The following is a 16,310-nucleotide window of genomic DNA, read 5'->3' as shown; positions in this document are numbered from 1 at the left end:
AAGCTCAAGAACTCATTGACATGGTTGCTAATAACCAGTTCATGTACACTTCTGAGAGGAATCCTGTGAGTAATGGGACGCCTCAGAAGAAGGGAGTTCTTGAAATTGATACTCTGAATTCCATATTGGCTCAGAATAAAATATTGACTCAGCAAGTCAATATGATTTCTCAGAGTCTGAATGGAATGCAAGCTGCATCCAACAGTACTCAAGAGGCAACTTCTGAAGAAGAAGCTTATGATCCTGAAAACCCTGCAATAGCAGAGGTGAATTACATGGGTGAACCTTATGAAAACACCTATAACCCCTCATGGAGAAATCACCCAAATCTCTCATGGAAGGATCAACAAAAGCCTCAACAAGCCTTTAATAATGGTGGAAGAAATAGGTTTAACAATAGTAAACCTTTTCCATCATCCACTCAGCAACAGACAGAGAACTCTGAACAAAATACCTCTAATTTAGCAAACTTAGTCTCTGATCTATCAAAGGCCACTGTAAGTTTCATGAATGAAACAAGGTCCTCCATTAGAAATTTGGAGGCACAAGTGGGCCAACTGAGTAAAAGGATCACTGAAATCCCTCCTAGTACTCTCCCAAGCAATACAGAAGAAAATCCAAAAGGAAAGTGCAAGGCCATTGACATAGTCAACACGGCCGAACCTAGAGAGGAAGGGGAGGACGTAAATCCCAGTGAGGAAGACCTTCTGGGACGTCCAGTGATTAATAAGGAGTTTCCCTTTGAGGAACCCAAGGAATCTAAGACTCATCTAGAGACCATAGAGATTCCATTGAACCTTCTTATGCCCTTCATGAGCTCTGACGAGCATTCATCTTCTGAAGAGAATGAGGATGTTACTGAAGAGCAAGTTACCAAGTACCTTGGTGCAATCATGAAGCTGAATACCAAATTATTTGGTATTGAGACTTGGGAAGATGAACCTCCCTTATTCACCAATGAACTAAGTGATCTGGATCAACTGACATTGCCTCAGAAGAAACAGGAACCTGCAAAGTTCCTAATACCTTGTACCATAGGCACCATGATCTTTGAAAAGGCTCTGTGTGACCTTGGTTCAGGAATAAACCTCATGCCCCTCTCTGTAATAGAGAAACTGGGAATCTTTGGGGTGCAAGCTGCTAAAATCTCATTAGAGATGGCAGACAATTCAAGAAAATAGGCTTATGGACAAGTAGAGGACGTATTAGTAAAGGTCGAAGGCCTTTACATCCCTGCTGATTTCATAGTCCTAGATACTGGGAAGGATGAGGATGAATTCATCATCCTTGGAAGACCCTTCCTAGCCACAGCAAGAGCTGTGATTGATGTTGACAGAGGTGAATTAGTCCTTCAATTGAATAGGGACTCCCTTGTGTTTACAACTCAAGGTTATCCTTCGGTAAACATGGAAAAGAGGCACAGTAAGCCTCTCCCTCTGCAGAGTCAACCAGAGCCCCCACAGTCAAACTCTAAGTTTGGTGTTGGGAGGCCACAACCAAACTCTAAGTTTGGTGTTGAACTCCCATATCCAAACTCTAAGTTTGGTGTTGGGAAGTCTTAACAATGCTCTGAACATCTGTAAGGCTACATGAGAGCCCACTGTCAAGCTATTGACATTAAAGAAGCGCTTGTTGGGAGGCAACCCAATTTTTATTTATCTAATTTTATTTTTCTTGTTCTTTCATGTTTTATTAGGTTCATGATCATGTGGAGTCACAAAATAAATATAAAAATTGAAAATAAAATCAAAAACAGCAGAAGAAAAATCACATCCTGGAGGAAGACCTTACTGGCGTTTAAACGCCAGTAAGAAGCATCTGGCTGGCGTTCAACGCCAGAACAGAGCATGGTTCTGGCGCTGAACGCCCAAAATGGGTAGCATCTGGGCGTTTGAACACCAGAATTGCACCCTGGAGAAGAGCTGGCGCTGAACGCCCAGAACAAGCATGGTTCTGGCGTTCAACGCCAGAAATGGGCAACAAATGGGTGTTCAACGCCCAGAACAAGGACCAATTTGGCACTGAACGCCAAGAGTTGTGTGCAAGGGCATTTTGCATGTCTAATTTGGTGCAAGGTTGTAAATCCTTGAACACCTCAGGATCTGTAGACCCCACAGGATCACCTCAGGATCTGTAGACCCCACAGGATCCCCACCTACCTCCACTCACTTCTTCTCACCCCTCTTTCACACAATCCCATAAACACTCTTCCCCAAAACACTTCACTAATCACCTCAATCTCTCTTCCCCATCACCACTTCACCACTCACATCCATCCACTCTTCCCCATAAACCTAACTCATAAACTCCACCTACCTTCAAAATTCAAAATCAATTTCCCACCCAAACCCACCCTATATGGCCGAAATTAAACCCCCTCCTTTCCCTATATATAGCCCTCCATTCTTCTTCATTTTCACACAACACAACCCTCTCTTCCCCTTCTTGGCCGAATACACCCCTCTCCCCTCTCCTCCATATCTTCTTCTTCTTCTTCATCTATTCTTTCTTCTCTTGCTCGAGGGCGAGCAATATTCTAAGTTTGGTGTGGTAAAAGCATAAGCTTTTTGTTTTTCTATTACCATTGATGGCACCCAAGACCAGAGAATCCTCTAGAAAAGGGAAAGGGAAGACAAAAGCTTCCACCTCCGAGTCATGGGAGATGGAAAGATTCATCTCCAAAGCTCATCAAGACCACTTCTATGATGTTGTGATCAAGAAGAAGGTGATCCCCGAGGTCCCTTTCAAGCTCAAGAAGAATGAGTATCCAGAGATCCGACATGAAATCCAAAGAAGAGGTTCGGAAGTTCTAACAAACCCCATCCAACAAGTCGGCATCCTAATGGTTCAAGAGTTCTATGCCAATGCATGGATCACTAGGAACCATGATCAAAGTAAGAACCCAAACCCAAAGAATTATATTACAATGGTTCGGGGGAAATACTTAGATTTTAGTCCGGAAAATGTGAGGTTGGCGTTTAACTTGCCTATGATGCAAGGAGATGCACGCCCCTACACTAGAAGGGTCAACTTTAATCAAAGGTTGGACCAAGTCCTCATGGACATATGTGTGGAAGGAGCTCAATGGAAGATTGACTCCAAAGGCAAGCCGGTTCAACTAAGAAGACTGGACCTCAAGCCTGTGGCTAGAGGATAGTTGGAGTTCATCCAACGCTCCATCATCCCCACTAGCAACCGATCTGAAGTTACTGTGGATCGGGCCATCATGATTCATAGCATCATGATTGGAGAGGAAGTAGAAGTTCATGAAGTCATCTCCCTTGAATTCTACAAAATAGCCGAAAAGCCCTCTCCTGGGGCAAGGCTAGCTTTTTCTCATCTTATTTGCCATCTATGTTACTCAGCTGGAGCTTTCATAGAAGGAGACATTCCCATTGAGGAAGAGAAGCCCATCACTAAGAAAAAGATGGAGCAAGCAAGAGAGCCCATTCATGGATCTCAAGAGACGCATGAAGCTCATCACCATGAGATCCCGGAGATGCCTCAAATGCATTTTCCTCCACAAAACTATTGGGAGTAAATCAACACCTCCATAGGAGAATTAAGTTCCAACATGGGACAACTAAGGGTGGAACATCAGGAGCACTCCATCATCCTTCATGAAATAAGAGAAGATCAAAAAGCAATGAGGGAGGAGCAACAAAGACAAGGAAGAGACATAGAAGAGCTCAAGGACATCATTGGTTCTTCAAGAAGGAAACGCCACCATCACTAAGGTGGACTCGTTCCTTGTTCTTACATTCTCTGTTTTTTGTTTTCTCTATGTTAAGTGCTTATCCATGTTTTTGTCTTCATTACATGATCATTAGTATTTAGTAAATTTGTCTTAAAGTTATGAATGTCCTATGAATCCATCACCTCTCTTAAATGAAAACTGTTTTAATTCAAAAGAATAAGAAGTACATGAGTTTCGAATTTATCCTTGAACTTAGTTTAATTATATTGATGTGGTGACAATGCTTCTTGTTTTCTGAATGAATGCTTGAACAGTGCATATGTCTTTTGAAGTTGTTGTTTAAGAATGTTAAATATGTTGGCTCTTGAAAGAATGATGATAAGGAGACATGTTATTTGATAATCTGAAAAATCATAAAAATGATTCTTGAAGCAAGAAAAAGCAGCAAAGAACAAAGCTTGCAGAATATTCTCTTCTTTTTATCCTATTTGACTTTCAGTTGCTTGGGGACAAGCAACAATTTAAGTTTGGTGTTGTGATGAGCAGATAATTTATACGCTTTTTGGCATTGTTTTTAGTATGTTTTTAGTAGAATCTGGTTACTTTTAGGGATGTTTTCATTAGTTTTTATGTTAAATTCACATTTCTGGACTTTACTATGAGTTTGTGTGTTCTTCTGTGATTTCAGGTATTTTCTGGCTGAAATTGAGAGACTTGAGCAAAAATCAGATTCAGAGGTTGAAGAAAGACCGTTGATGCTGTTGGATTCTGACTTCCCTACACTCAAAGTGGATTTTCTGGAGCTACAGAACTCAAAATGGCGCGCTTTTAATTGCGTTGGAAAATATACATCCAGGGCTTTCTAGCAATATATAATAGTCCATACTTTGGCCGAGTTTAGATGACGTAAAAGGGCATTGAACGCCAGTTCTATGCTGTTGTCTGGAGTTAAACGCCAGAAACACGTCACAAGCCAGAGTTGAACGCCAGAAATACGTTACAAACTGGCGTTCAACTCCAAGATTGACCTCTACACGTGTAACATTCAAGCTCAACCCAAGCACACACCAAGTGGGCCCCGGAAGTGGATTTATGCATCAATTACTTACTTCTGTAAACCCTAGTAACTAGTTTATTATAAATAGGACTTTTTACTATTGTATTAGAGATAATCTTTGATCAGTTTTATGCTATCTTAGACTTTCATGGGGGCTGGCCATTCGGCCATGCCTGAACCATTATCACTTATGTATTTTCATATGGTAGAGTTTCTGCACTCCATAGATTAAGGTGTGGAGCTCTGCTGTTCCTCAAAGATTAATGCAAAGTACTACTGTTTTTCTATTCCATTCAACTTATTCCGCTTCTAAGATATTCATTCGCACTTCAACCTGAATGTGATGAACGTCACAATCATCATCATTCCCTATAAACGTGTGCCTGACAACCACTTCCGTTCTACCTTAGATTGAATGAGTATCTCTTGGATCTCTTAATCAGAATCTTCGTGGTATAAGCTAGATTGATGGCGGCATTCATGAGAGTCCGGAAAGTCTAAACCTTGTCTGTGGTATTCCGAGTAGGACTCTGGGATTGAATGACTGTGACGAACTTCAAACTCGCGAGTGCTGGGCGTAGTGACAGACGCAAAAGGAGGGTGAATCCTATTCCAGTATGATCGAGAACCTCAGATGATTAGCCGTGGTGTGACAGAGCATTTGGACCATTTTCACAAGAGGATGGGATGCAGCCAGTGACAAGGGTGATGCCTCCAGACGATTAGCCATGCAGTGACAGCGCATCGGACCATTTTCCAAAGATGATAAAAAATAGCCATTGACAACGGTGATGTCCTTACATAAAGCCAGCCATGGAAAGGAGTAAGATTGATTGGATGAAGACAGCAGGAAAGCAGAGGTTCAGAGGAACGAATGCATCTCTATGTGCTTATCTGAAATTCTCACCAATGATTTACATAAGTATTTCTATCCTTATTTTATTATTTATTTTCGAAAACTCCATAACTGTTTTATATCCGCCTGACTGAGATCTACAAGGTGACCATAGATTGCTTCATACAAACAATCTCCGTGGGATCGACACTTACTCACGTAAGGTTTATTACTTGGACGACCCAGTGCACTTGCTGGTTAGTTGTATCGAAGTTGTGAATGAAAAACAATTTATTAAGACGTGCGTACAGAGTTTTTGACGCCGTTGCCTGAGATCACAATTTCGTGCACCACTTGTCCTTATGGTGTTTTTGCATATAGAAGAATGCCCTTTGGATTGTGCAATGCACCTACCACATTCCAAAGGTGCATGCTGTCCATTTTTTTTATATGATTGAAAGGTTTATTGAAGTTTTCATGGATGATTTTTTTGTGTTTGGTGATTCATTTTCTAAGTACTTACACCATCTTGATTTGGTGATAAAGAGATGCCAAGAGACTAACCTAGTTTTGAACTGGGAAAAGTGTCATTTTATGGTCACCGAAGGGGTGGTCTTTGGCCACAAAATCTCTAAGAAAAGCATAGAGGTGGACAGAGCCAATGTGGAAGTGATTGAGAAATTACCCCCACCTTGCAATGTCAAAGCAATTAGGAGTTTCTTAGGGCATGTTGGGTTTTATAGAAGGTCCATTAGAGATTTTTCAGAGATTGCCAGACCTTTAAGTAACTTGCTTATCTCTAATGTACCTTTTATCTTTGATAGAGAATGTATGCAAGCCTTTGATGAGCTTAAAAGCAGACTCTCCTCTACACCTATTATTGTACCACCTAGCTAGGATTTACCTTTCGAATTAATGTGTGATGCATCAGACTTTGCTATTGGTGCTGTTTTAGGACAAAGGAGAGACAAGCTAGTGCATGTCATCTATTATGCTAGCAAGGTTCTTAATGAAGCTCAAAAGAACCACACCACCATAGAAAAAGAACTCCTTGCTATAGTTTTTGCATTTGATAAATTCAGATCTTACCTCATTGGTTCTAAAGTCATTGTGTTTACTGACCATGCAGCTCTCAAATATTTGTTGACCAAGCAGAAATCCAAGCCTAGACTGATAAGATGGGTCTTGCTACTCCAAGAGTTCAACATTGAGATTAAAGATAGAAGTGGGGCAGAGAACAAGGTGGCTGACCACCTATCAAGGATCCCAAATGAGAAAGACAAAGCACACAGCCCTGCAGTGAATGAGGGCTTTCCAGATGAACAGTTGATGATGATCCAAGAAGCCCCTTGGTTTGTTGATATAGCCAATTTCAAGGCTATTGGAGAGCTACCTTCCAACATCAACAAACACTTGAAAAGGAAGCTCATCAATGATGCCAAGTACTATATTTGGGATGAGCCTTACCTCTTCAAGAGGTGTGCTGATGGGATTTTAAGGAGGTGCATCTCTCATGATGAAGGACAAGAGGTCCTTTGGCACTGCCATCGATCCACACATGGAGGACATTTTAGTGGAGAAAAGACTGCAGCCAAGGTGTTGTAATGTGGATTCTTTTGGCCTACAATATTCAAAGATGCAAAGGAGTTTATGACAAGGTGCAATGAATGTCAAAGAGCTGGCAACCAACCCAAGAAAAATGAAAAGCCACAGAGATTCATCATAGAGTTGCAATTATTTGATGTTTGGGGGATTGATTTTATGGGACGATTCCCACCATCATACTCAAACAACTACATATTGGTGGCTGCGGATTATGTGTCAAAAAGGCTAGAGGCCATAGCTAATCCAACAAATGATAACAAAGTGGTGATTAATTTCTTGACAAAGAATATATTCAGCAGATTTGGGGTTCCAAGAGCTCTTATAAGTGATGGGAGAACTCACTTTTGCAACAAGAAACTAGAGACACTCCTCCACAAATATGGTGTCAAGCACAAAGTAGCCACCCCATATCATCCACAAATCAATGGTCAAGCTGAAATTTCAAACAGAGAGCTCAAGAAAATCCTTGAGAAGACTATTGGGAACTCAAGAAAAGATTGGTCCAAGAAGCTAGATGATGCATTGTGGGCTTATAGAACAACCTTTAAGACACCTATTGGCATATCTCCATACTAATTGGTGTTTGGAAAGGCTTGTCATCTGCCAATGGAGCTTGAACATAGAGCATTTTAGGCCCTAAAGATGTTGAATTTTGATAATCAATCTGCTGGAGAAAGAAGGATGCTGTAGCTCAATGAGTTAGAAGAATTCAGAACCCTGATAAACCCCATTTTGGAGGGTTTATCTTGTGTTGAATTTAGAGGATTTTATCACTTTCTCCCACATTTATCCAATGAAATAGCACGGTTTTTGTTATTCTCCTTTAATTGTGCTTAAGAGTGAAAACATGCTTTTTAGGACTTAGAATAGCTAAATTTAATTCACCTTGATTCCATTAGATGCCTTGATATGTTTGTTAAGTGATTTCAGATTTAGGAGACAAAGATTGGATTAAGCGAATGAAGGAAAAGCATGTAGAAATGGAGAACTCATGAAGAAATGAAGGAATCGCAAAAGGTGTCAAGCCAACCTCTTTGCACTTAATCGACCATAACTTGAGCTACAGATGTTCAAATGATGCAGTTCTAGTTGCGTTGGAAAGCTAACATCTGGGGCTTCGAAATGATATAAGATTTGCCATAGTTGCATCACGTTTAAGGTCGAGCACGCGCACTGTACATGTACGCGCCGATGGTTGCAGATGATTCACTTAATGCAACTTGTGGCCCACGATTTCAGAAGCCTTGTGGGTCCAATCTAACTCATTTCTGATGCTATTTAACCCAAAGATTTAAGAGGGATGACACACTTTAGACACTAGTGTAGTTTTAGATTAGTTTTGGAGGAAAAGTTAGTTTTAGCGAGAGAAGCTCTCACTTCTCTCTAGGATTAGGATTAGAATTAGGATTAGGTTTAGATCTAGATCTACTTCTTCTTCTTCTCTCTTAATTCTCCTCTTTCATCCTTAATTGTTCTCTTGTAGTTGTAGTATTTTACTTCTCTTGTAATTCCTTTGTATTGTTAGTTGTAGCTTATGAACTTTCTTTTGTAGATCTACATTCCTTCTTTAATGCAATTGGTAAGTTCTTTGTTGTCTCATAATTGTTTTGCCTTTCTATTGTTAATCTCTTACTTTTGTAGTTGTAGATTCTTTTAATTCTTGCAATTAATAATGTTTTCCTTTATTACCTTCTATGTGTTTGTTAAAATGCTCCTTTTAGTTGTGAGTTAGATTTTTGTTCCTCTTGGCTTGGGAAGGTAACTTAGGAACTCTTGAGTTACTAATGTCGAAGTAATTGACGATTGGGAGCCATTAACTCTAGATCTCACTAATTGATTTGGTGGAGAACTAGGATTTATGGACTTGGATTCATATAGCTCACTTGACTTTCCTCTACTATTAGTTAGGGGATGACTTAGTGGGATTGGTCCTTGCCAATTCTCATGTTGTGATTAGCGATAAGGATAGAGATCCTTGACCACCAAACCTTGCCAAGACCTTTGTAGCTATTAGTTTACTTTTTGTCATTTATCTTTCATGTTTCTTATCAAAAAACCCCAAAAATATGCAACTCATAACCAATAACAAGGACACTTTATTGCAATTCCTAGGGAGAACGACCCGAAGTTTAAATACTTCAGTTTATAAATTTAGGGGTTTGTTTTAGTGACAAACAAATTTTTGTATGAAATGATTATTGTTTGGTTTAGAAACTATACTTGCAACGAGAATTCATTTGTGAACTCTAAACCGTCAAAGATCTAATCATCAAAATGGCACCGTTGCCGGGGATTTGCTTATGTGTGCCATTCTATTGGTTAGTGTGAATATGTTAATATGTGGATACTTGCGTTTCTCTCTTGATTGTTTGTTTGTTTGATTGTTAGTTAGGATTAGTCTTTGCTTAGATACCAATTGATGTCATGAGCTTCTTATCTCCTTCATTGTATGACGCGTTCACTACCAAATCCGAGCTTAGCCCCATTTGATTCGGAAATTGAAAGAACTTTGCTTCATATTAGGCAGGCTCGGAAGCGGTTAGACTTTGAGAAAGGTGAAAAGGTTTTTACCAATTCACCAACCATATCACCGTCATCCAATGAATGCACTAATTACTCTTTCGTTGATACTACTAATAGTTTTTCTTTTGATTTAGGTCTTGACAACATGGCCGCTCCAAGGAGAGTTACTCTCAAGGAAGCGGGTGCACCGAACTTTGTTCTCCAACCTCTTCATATGCTTCATCCCAACATGAATGCAAACTTTGAACTCAAGACCGCTCTCATCAATCTTCTACCAAAGTTCCATGAACTTCCCGCACAAGATCCAATTAGACACCTTAAAGACTTTCATGGTGTATACTCAACCACTAGGCGGGAAGGATCCGATGAAGTGGCTATATGGTTGTTTGCCTTTCCTTTCTCTCTTGAGGGAAGAGCCAAGGAGTGAATTTTATACTTTACCTAGTGATGTTGCTCCGATTGGGACTTACTTAGGAGAGAATTCCTTGATAAATTCATGCCCGTAGAAATGACAGACAAGCTAAGGAAGGAAATCTCATGTATTGTACAAGGTGAAATGGAAACTCTATATGAATATTGGGAACCGTTTCGCAAACTTCTTGACTCATGTCTGATCCACATGATTGACACTCAAGTATTGCTTAGCTATGTGTGCTAAGGCATGAGAGAGTAAGATAAGAATCTATTGGATACCTCAAGTAACGGTTCTTTGTCAAAGTATAGGACGGCGGAGGAAGCATGGCAACTCATTACTGACTTGGCCGAATCCACTCAACATGCTAGGTGAAGAATCAACCGCCCAAAGACCGTGAATGAAGTCTCTTCCAGTGGTGAAACCGTCACCCTTACCAAAACCTTGTGTGAGATGACAAGCCTTCTAAAGCAACTCCAAGTGAATCAACCACAACCTCCACCCTCTCCCCAACACCAACATAGCCAACAATTGGTCCCCAAAAAGTATGCGGTATTTGCTCATGCTACTCCCACTACACGGACGAATGTCCGAGTCTCCAAGAAGATAACACTCTAGCGGCTACCCACAACTTTTATGATCACTCCTACTATGAACGCCCTAATCAAGGATACCATTCACAAGGGAGCAATTACAACCAAGGGTACCCCTAACAAGGAGGCAATTATAACTAAGGGAGCAACAACTCTAATCAAGGTTGGAGGGATAGCTCCAACCAAGCTTGGCGGGACAATTATCAACAAGGGGGTAGGGATAATGGAGGCAACCAAAGATGAAACACCAACAATTCACAAAACTGATACTCACAAAACCCTCCAAATCAACAACCAAACCAAGGAAGAAACTACCAAACCTACATACCACCTCATAAATAACCACTTCCATCCAATCAATCACAAGCACCACAAATCACCTATCCTTCCACTTCTTCAAATGAAGACGAGACACTGATGAGCGGATAATTTATACGCTTTTTGGCATTGTTTTTAGTATGTTTTTAGTAGGATCTAGTTACTTTTAGGGATGTTTTCATAAGTTTTTATGTTAAATTCACATTTCTGGACTTTATTATGAGTTTGTGTGTTTTTCTGTGATTTCAGGTATTTTCTGGCTGAAATTGAGGGACTTGAGCAGAAATCAGATTCAGAGGTTGAAAAAGGACTGCTGATGCTGTTGGATTCTGACCTCCCTGCACTCAAAGTGGATTTTCTGGAGCTACAGAACTCGAAATGGCGCGCTTCCAATTGCGTTGGAAAGTAGACATCCAGGGCTTTCCAGGAATATATAATAGTACATACTTTGGCCAAGAATTGATGACGTAAACTGGCCAAATCTGGCGTCCAGCGCCAGAAAAGGATCCAAAACCAGAGTTGAACGCCCAAACTGGCACAGAAACTGGCGTTCAACTCCACAAATGGCCTCTGCACGTACTACACTTAAGCTCAGCCTAAACACACACCAAGTGGGCCCCGGAAGTGGATTTATGCATCAATTACTTACTCATGTAAACCCTAGTGACTAGTTTATTATAAATAGGACCTCTTACTATTGTATTAGACGCGTCTTTTTGACCATCTTTGGACGTCTAGTTCTTAGATCAGGGGGGCTGGCCACACGGCCATGCCTGGACCTTCACTTATGTATTTTTAACGGTAGAGTTTCTACACTCCATAGATTAAGGTGTGGAGCTCTGCTGTTCCTCAAAGATTAATGCAAAGTACTACTGTTTTCTATTCAATTCTTCTTATTTCTCTTCTAAGATACCCATTCGCACCCAAGAACGTGATGAAGGTAATGATTATGTGTGACGCTCATCATCCTTCTCCCTTATGAACGCGTGTCTGACAAACACTTCTGTTCTACATGAATTAAGCTAGAATGAATATCTCTTAGATCTCCTAACCAGAATCTTCGTGGCGTAAGCTAGAATGATGGCGGCATTCAAGAGAATCCGAAAGGTCTAAACCTTGTCTGTGGTATTCCGAGTAGGATTCAATGATTGAATGACTGTGACGAGCTCCGAACTCGCGATTGCAGAGCGTTAGTGACAGACGCAAAAGGATAGTAAATCCTATTCCAGCATGATCGAGAACCGACAGATGAATAGCCGTGCCGTGACAGGGTGCGTGAGCATATTATTCACTGAGAGGATAAGATGAAGCCATTGACAAGGGTGATGCCTCCAGACGATTAGCCGTGCCGTGACAGGGCATTGGATCATTTTCCCGTGAGATGACCGAAAGTAGCCATTGACAGTGGTGATGTATCACATAAAGCCAGCCATGGAAAGGAGTAAGACTGATTGGATGAAGATAGTAGGAAAGCAGAGGTTCAGAGGAACGAAAAGCATCTCCATTCGCTTATCTGAAATTCCTACCAATGATTTACATAAGTACCTCTATCCCTATTCTTTTATTTATTATTCGAAAACTCCATAATTATTTTATATCCGCCTGACTGAGATTTACAAGGTGACCATAGCTTGCTTCATACCAACAATCTCCGTGGGATTCGACCCTTACTCACGTAAGGTATTACTTGGACGACCCAGTGCACTTGCTGGTTAGTTGAACGGAGTTGTGTCCACACATAGAGCCACAATGAGGATTCAATACAATTATATATTGTTAATCTCACACAAGTACAAAGAACATGGAACACAATTTCGTCCACCAAGTTTTTGGCGCCGTTGCCGGGGATTGTTTGAGTTTTCGGCAAGCTTTTGGTCCGGTAACATCAGTGCCAGATTCCCTTTTGATCCGGCAACAGCACAAGTTTTTGGCGCCGTTGCCGGGGATTGTTTGAGTTTGGACAACTGACGGTTCATCTTGTTACTCAGATTAGATAATTTTCTTTTTATTTTCTTTTCAAAAATTTTTTTAAAAAAATAAATAAAATATTTTCAAAAATCTCTCATCTGTTTTCGAAAAAAAATAAAAATGTTTTCAAAAAAAAAAAATTATTCTATAGATTCAAAATTTTTAAGAATGAATTTTAGTGTTTCATGAAGCATGTTGAAGCCTGGCTGGCTGTAAAGCCATGTCTATTCCTTTGGGAATGAGTATGTCAGGCGTGTCATGTCAGAATTACATGTGAAGCCTGGCTGGCTGTAAAGCCATGTCTAAATTCATTTGGACTGAGGCTAGCAATTTGCTATCAAGAGCAACTTAGTTGTCGCTCATCCACCTGCTGCTGATCCATGATCACCTGCTGAAGCTTGGCTGGCCATTGGCCATGTCTAGTGTTTTGGACTGAAGCTTTCTTTGAAAGCTTGGCTGGCTAGTGAGCCATGTCTAATTCCTGGACTGAAGCTTTAGACTAACATGGCAAGATTCCTGGAATTCATATTAAAGAATTTTGGAATCCTTATTTTTCTTTTTTCAATTAATTTTTGAAAAAAATCCAAAAAAAAATTTAGAAAATCATAAAAACCAAAAATATTTTTCTATTTCGTGTTTGAGTCTTGAGTCATATCATAAGTTTGGTGTCAATTGCATGTGCATCTTGCATATTTCGAAAATTTCATGCATTCATGGTGTTCTTCATGATCTTCAAGTTGTTCTTGGTAAGTCTTCTTGTTTGATCTTGATGAATTTTTGTTTTGTGTCTTTTCATGTTTATCATATGCATTCTTGAATTCTTAGTGTCTAAGCATTAAAGAATTCTAAGTTTGGTGTCTTGCATGTTTTCTTTGCATAAAAAATTTTTCCAAATTGTGTCTATGATGTTCATCTTGACATTCATAGTGTTCCTGGTGTTCATCTTGACATTCATAGCATTCTTGCATGCATCACATGTTTTGATCTAAAAATTTCATGCATTGCATCTTTTTAGTGTTTTTGTCTCTCATCATAAAAATTCAAAAATTAAAAAAATATCTTTCCCTTTTTCTCTCATCAAATTCGAAAATTGAGTTGACTTTTTCAAAAATTTTTAAAAATCAAATTGTTTCTCATGAGTCAAATCAAATTTTCAATTTGAAAATCTTATCTTTTTCAAAATCTTTTTCAAAATCAAATCTTTTTCAAAATTCTTAGTTATTTTCGAAAATTTAAAAAATATTTTTCAAAAATCTTTTTCTTATTTTTATATCAAATTTTCAAAAATAACATAATCAATTAATGTTTTGATTCAAAAATTTGAAGTTTGTTACTTGCTTGTTAAGAAAGATTCAAACTTTGAGTTCTAGAATCATATCTTGTGATTTCTTGTGAATCAAGTCATTAATTGTGATTTTAAAAATCAAATCTTTTTCAAAACTAATTTCTATCATATCTTTTTAAAAATATCCTCTCATCTTATCTTTTTCAAAAATATCTTTTCAAAATATCTTTTCTAACTTCCTAACTTCTTACCTTTTCAAATTTGTTTCAACTAACTAACTAACTTTTTGTTTGTTTCTTAACTTTTTCAAAACTACCTAACTAACTCTCTCTCTCTAATTTTCGAAAATATCTTCTCTCTTTTTCAAAAACTTCTTTTTAATTAACTAATTATTTTTAATTTTTATTTTTGATTTCAAAAATTTTCGAAAATTACTAACATTTTTCAAAAACCATTTTCAAAAATCACTAACTCTTTTTCAAAAATATTTTCGAAAATTTTCCCTCCCCAATCTTACTCTATTTATTCATTCATATCCTAACATCTCATCTCACCTCTCTTCCATCCTCACAGTTGTGTTTCTTCCATTATATTACATTCTTTGTCTCCCCCTCTTCTTCCACTCACACAGGAATCCCTATACTGTGGTATAAAGGATCTCCATTATTATTATTATTTTTCTGTGCCTTCTTCTTTGTCATATGAGCAGGAGCAAGGATAAGAACATTCTTGTGGAAGCAGATCCAGAACCTGAAAGGACTCTGAAGAGAAAATTAAGAGAAGCCAAAATACAACAATCCAGAGATAACCTTTCAGAAATTTTCGAACAGGAGAAGGAGATGGCAGCCGAAAATAATAATAATGTAAGGAAGATGCTTGGTGACTTTACTGCACCTAATTCCAATTTACATAGAAGAAGCATCTCCATTCCTGCCATTGGAGTAAACAACTTTGAGCTGAAACCTCAATTAGTTTCTCTGATGCAGCAGAACTGCAAGTTTCATGGACTTCCATCTGAAGATCCTTTTCAGTTCTTAACTGAATTCTTGCAGATATGTGATACTGTTAAGACTAATGGAGTAGATCCTGAAGTCTACAGGCTCATGCTTTTCCCTTTTGCTGTAAGAGACAGAGCTAGATTATGGTTGGATTCTCAACCCAAAGACAGCCTGAACTCTTGGGATAAGCTGGTCACGGCTTTCTTAGCCAAGTACTTCCCTCCTCAAAAGCTGAGCAAGCTTAGAGCTGATGTTCAAACCTTCAGACAAAAAGAAGGTGAATCTCTCTATGAAGCTTGGGAAAGATACAAATAGTTGACCAAAAAGTGTCCTTCTGACATGCTTTCAGAATGGACCATCCTGGATATATTCTATGATGGTTTATCTGAGCTATCAAAGATGTTACTGGACACTTCTGCAGGTGGATCCATTCACCTAAAGAAAACGCCTGTAGAAACTCAAGAACTCATTAACATGGTTGCTAATAACCAGTTCATGTACACTTCTGAAAGGAATCCTGTGAATAATGGGACGCCTATGAAGAAGGGAGTTCTTGAAGTTGATACTCTGAATGCCATATTGGCTCAGAACAAAATATTGACTCAGCAAGTCAATATGATCTCTCAGAGTCTGCATGGAATGCAAGCTGCATCCAACAGTACTCAAGAGGCATCTTCTGAAGAAGAAGCCTATGATCCTGAGAACCCTGCAATAGCAGAGGTAAATTACTTAGGTGAACCTTATGGAAACACCTATAACTCAACATGGAGAAATCATCCAAATTTCTCATGGAAGGATCAAAAGCCCCAACAAGGCTTTAATAATGGTGGAAGAAACAGGTTTAGCAATAGCAAGCCTTTTCCATCATCAACTCAGCAACAGACAGAGAACTCTGAACAAAATGCTTCTAATTTAGCAAATCTAGTCTCTGATCTATCTAAGGCCACTGCAAGTTTCATGAATGAAACAAGGTCTTCCATTAGAAATCTGGAAGCACAAGTGGGCCAGCTGAGTAAAAG

At 39.2% G+C, this 16,310-nt stretch overlaps 1 non-coding gene across 1 annotated transcript; it reads right to left on the bottom strand.

Moving 5' to 3' along the window:
* Nucleotides 1–15,528: 15,528 nt before the first annotated feature.
* Nucleotides 15,529–15,636, bottom strand: LOC148545220 (small nucleolar RNA R71). Its single transcript, XR_015901734.1, has one exon. It is a non-coding gene; the product is annotated as a small nucleolar RNA R71 (small nucleolar RNA).
* Between the last annotated feature and the right edge of the window lie 674 nt (nt 15,637–16,310).

The sequence above is a fragment of the Arachis ipaensis genome, chromosome B9 (genome assembly GCF_059453495.1).
Source record: "Arachis ipaensis isolate K30076 ecotype BB chromosome B9, ASM5945349v1, whole genome shotgun sequence".
Lineage (NCBI taxonomy): Eukaryota > Viridiplantae > Streptophyta > Magnoliopsida > Fabales > Fabaceae > Arachis > Arachis ipaensis.
The sequence above is the reverse complement of the archived record's forward strand: the minus strand, read 5'-3'. Positions and strand labels throughout refer to the sequence as shown.